Source organism: Nicotiana sylvestris, chromosome 4, assembly GCF_000393655.2.
Source record: "Nicotiana sylvestris chromosome 4, ASM39365v2, whole genome shotgun sequence".
NCBI classification, from domain to species: Eukaryota; Viridiplantae; Streptophyta; class Magnoliopsida; order Solanales; family Solanaceae; genus Nicotiana; species Nicotiana sylvestris.
In genome coordinates this window covers 130616485-130621434 of record NC_091060.1, presented here as the reverse complement: position 1 = coordinate 130621434, position 4950 = coordinate 130616485, and positions in this window count along the sequence as shown.

The window sequence follows — 4950 nt, the reverse complement described above, 5'->3', positions numbered from 1 at the left end:
TGGGAACGGACAGGCTGAATCAACAAACAAGACTATCATTCGGAATCTAAAGAAGAGATTAAATGACGCTAAGGGAAAATGGAGAGAGTTTTTACCTGAAGTTCTTTGGGCATATCGAACGACGTCAAAAACTAGCACAGGGGAAACACCATATTCCCTAGTGTATGGCACCAATGCTCAGATCCGGATCGAGGTTGGGGAGCCTAGCGTCAGGTTTCAATATACAACAGAATAGTCGAATCACGAGGCTATGAACACAAGCCTCGAACTGTTAAATGAAAAATGGGAAGCCGCCCTCGTTAGAATGGCAGCACAAAAGCAGCACATCGAAAGATACTACAACCGAAGAGCCAATCTTTGCCACTTTCGAATCGGGGACTTAGTTATGAGGAAAGTCACCCTCAATACTCGAGACCCAAACGAGGGGAAACTCGGCCCAAATTAGGAAGGGCCATATCAAGTCCTCGGGGTCATTGGAAAGGGATCTTAAAAACTCGCACAATGGAGGGCGAACAATTGCCAAACAATTGGAATGTATCGCTCCTCAAACGATATTATTGCTAAGGTATGATTTTCTCCCTTTTCGTTTGTATTCGATACTAACTTATTGCAGGTGTTCGATCGAAGATGTCGAGAAGATCTCCAACATGAAGACCTTAGGTTTTAAAGCACACATTGTACTCTTTTTCCCTTAAATCGGTTTATATCCCAAATGGGTTTTTCTGGCGAGGTTTTTAAAGAGGCAACAACTGTATGTGCTACCTGGGGATAGTTCAAGTATCCGAGGCTTCTTTACAATAAACCTCGAATACAGGGGGCATCACCCTCAGATGTTATGTTTTCAATGAAGTTGCTTCATATTAACAGGGTCTCAATAGAAATTTTTTGTAAAGGGTCAAACAGTCAAACGAACCGTGCCCATGTAGATTTCCTGAGCCCTAACAACAAAGCATGATGCATGAATGATGTATTAAAAGAAGCACTTTTTCCTTATCAGATGTTCCATGCCTTAGTGAAATTTCTACTTTACAATTTCGTACTTACAACATTTCAAGGAAATCGGCTCAAGAGCCAATCGCAACTAAAGCTCGAGCAATTAACCCCATACTCAGGGACTGTCGTCCAAAAATTTACATGCTCAAATTGTTAAACTTAAGACCTTAAAAAGGCAATGCTCGATTTTATAGGCCACGACCACCCCACTCGGGGACTGATACTTCGAACAAGTGAAGTATAATCGAGAAACAAGCCCAATGGGCAAATATCAAGTTAAGAGCTATGGCCAAACTATCATGGTTCGGAGACGTCCGAATTTCATAATTAAACAGGCCTTCAAAATTTTTCACAAAACCGGTTAAACAAGGATACTCTCGGCAAAATTACAAAAGGGTTTCGATAACATCAACCTCGAAATCTTAAGGGGTACTAAACTGTTCGAAATCTCGAGCGAACTTGTGCTAAGGCATAACAAAATATTTTGACAACACTAAATCCTAATGGGTACAGATTTATCTCATACTAAGGCATAACAAATTAAACTGTTAAGCCGAAAAAGGGAAAAAGCCACTATTTCGAGGTTGTATCGGCCCGATTAAAGAGCCTAAGGGCCATTACATTATTGAGCTCGAGGGCTCGGCCTCACTTAACCAAAACCCAAGGGTTTTTACAGCTTCGAACTCGAGCAGGTACTCACTCGATTATAGAAATTATAACAATCCGATTTCAACGAAATCTTCACGAGGCAACAAAGTGAGTTAAATTCCTCACAAAGCCTAAAGTATGTCGGAATTATCATAAAGCAAAAACAAAACAAAATTTTCAAAAAAACGATCAGAGACAAATCGGAAAGAAAAAGGATCTTTAATATATACGAGAGTATTTTGCAAAGACCACTCATGGTCTTACACAAAAAAACAAAAAGAAGAAAAAATTTCTAATTGCCTAATCTTCCTTGGGAGCTTCATCTTCATATTCTCCTCTCCCGGATCCACTTGCGCTCCCGGAGTCATCATCATCAGAGAGCAAAGCTTTGGCTTTGACTTCGGCCTCTGGCTCCTTTGCGTTCTCGATTTCAGCAGCAAGGTCGAAGCCGCAGGCATGGATCTCCTCGAGAATCTCTCTCCGAGATTGGAATTTGGCGTGCTCGGCAACATGAAGTACTATATCCTGAGAAACATCAGAAATCTCTTTTGCCCAAGCATGAACAGCTTTAGCATCGGCTCGATAGACAACCACGATCACCTTCGCATCGGCCTTTAATTTTTCCGCTACATAAGCGGCCTTTGAAAGCTCAGCGTCCAACCGAGCCTCGAGCTATTCTATTTTCTTGGCTCGGGCCAGGCTCTCCTCCTTCACGCTTTTGAGTTTACATTCAATCGTAGAAACCTGGGCTTGGGCTGTATCTTTCTCCGAGGCGAGGTGGTCCATGTTCTGCTTCCACCCTAAAGTCTCTACCTCTTTTATCTCTGCCTCCTTGCGAAGCTGCTCGATTTTGCGGCCTTCTGATGAACCTGCAGGATATAAGTGTTAGGCACCAATATCAAATTGATATGTCAAGCTCATGAAAATTTACTTTACCCATACGATGAAATCGGTCTACCTTTTATGAGCTATTGCCAATTCATCTCGGAGGTCCCTGATCTCCTCTTCTTTTAGAACATAAAGGAGTTTGAGGGAGTCTCTCTCCTATGTAAGCCTCTTGAGATTGATCTCACACCGGTCCAGCACAACTCGGGATATAGAAAATGCTTCCCGGTAAAACATCAATGATATTGATAAAAGGAGCTAAGACTTACCTGATTCAGGAGCCGATGTGCCTCATCAAAGATGCTCGATGCATCCATATCGGGAACGTCTTCGACCCCCGTGAAGCAGCCACGGAAAAGGTCCTCCCATCCTTGGGCCATTCTCGCATCGAGGGTCCTCATGGCCCGAACTTCCTCAATCTGTCCCTCGGAGAATGAGGGAAGGAGCGGAGAATCACCTATGTCTATTTCCCCAAGCAAGTCACTTGGGGCATTCCTTTATTTTGAAGGGCCTTAGAACTGGCCCCTTTGGATACATCCACCGATTAAGCATCTTGGCGGGAGGCAACATCGGCCCCGGCTGACTCGGGGCTCTGCTCAGGGCATCTTCTAAGCCCTCCTCGGCTCGAGTCTTAACTTCTTCGATCATAACTGGCTTAGAGGCCTTTGAGATGTTGGCGCTCTTCTTTTGAGCCACCAACCTGAAGTCGCCATCTACGTACTCCTTTTCTCCATCTCGTAGCTTTTGGGCTATGTCAGCTGATAACTAGGGATTCTAGTCTATTTTATGCTCCTTTTGCTTGAGTTTTATATTAAAAGTGTTTACAAGTATTCCCAAAAGCTAACTTATTGTGCTTGCTTGTATTATTTGGTCAAAAAGAGTCAAGAAAGTCAAAACCAGCATAAAAGGGAGTGAAACCTGCATAAGTCAAAGCTGAGTCAACGGAGCGCTATAATAGAAAATCCACCGCGGACACGGAAGATCCACTGCTAAGGCGGTCTTGATCTCGTGGTCTGTGATGGAAAAGATCAGAGAGATGCAGTTTGAGGCTTTTCAAGTCACCGCTGACCGCGGTGTTTTTGTGCGGCAGCGGTAAAGGATAACTAGGGATTCTAGTCTATTTATGCTCCTTTTTGCTTGAGTTTTGTATAAAAAGTGCGTACAAGTATTCCCAAAAGCTAACGTATTGTGCTTACTTGCAGTGTTTGATCAAAAAGAGACAAAAAAGTCAAAATCAGCTCAAAAGGGAGTGAAAACTGCACAAGTCAAAGCTGAGTCAACTGAGCGCTATAGCGGAAAATCCACCACAGACGCGTAGGATCCACTGCTGAGGCGGTCTTGATCTCGCGGTCCACGGTGGCAAAGATTAGAGAGATGTAGTTTGAGGCTTTTCAAGTCACCGCTGACCACGGTGCTTTTGTGCGGCAGCGGTACGTTTTCCTCGACAGCAGTCCTCTTTTCGCGGTCAGCGGAGGAGAGAATCAGAGAGCCAAAATTGAATCTAAAACTAGAAGACTGCGGTCCGCGGTTGATTTCATGCGGCCGCGGTAGCCTCACCGCTGTAGCGGTCCATTTTCTGCTGTCAGCGGTACCTCCATAGGGGCATTTTTGTCCGAAAAATTTAGCCGTGTATAAATATTCTTTTTCAGATTTTTAGGTCATCTTATCTTTAGCTGAGCACGTGAAATCGCCGTTTTTGCTTCTTTGAGTAATTTTAAAGTTTGTTTAACAATTAATCTTAGACTTTTATCTTGTAATTAATTTTAATGCTTCTATTTCATCTCAATCTAAGATTTCTTCTTCAATTATGAGTAGTTAAACCCATTAGTTAGGGTTGTGGCTCAACCCTAGTGTGGGTATTTAAAGGGTCTTCTATTTTAGGGCTTAAATGTTTATGAGTGATTGATATTTGGTCTGATTTATGCTTCAAATGTTAAATTGGTGGTTGCAAGCACTGATTTGTGCCTTTTTGACTTAGGCTCTTCTTGAGAAAGAGAGACTAAATCTAGGAATTTTAGGCCAACAAGGAATTGGGGTGCATTCAAGAGATTGATAACCCCAATTAAAGGGTTAAACTTAGAGATAGTAATACCCGACTTGAGCCAACTTTGCTTGCACAAATTGAACACCCAATTGGGCTTGAGGAAGCCAATTAGGGCAAAGTCACTCGAACTACCGAGAGGTGTAGAGTGAGTATCTTCGTGCATTGAATATATCACGATCTCAAATATAACATTATTGTCCTAAGTTTTTGATCCTGTTAGATACACTAGGAGTAAGTCACTTGCCTAGTGCCTCTTTACCCACTTAGAAAACCTTACAAAAATATCTACTTAGCTTATCATTGTGAGCATGTAATTTTTGCCCTACTAAAAGATACTCCTACAAAATTAATGAAATAGAGTTTTTCCAAGTTGCTTTTCA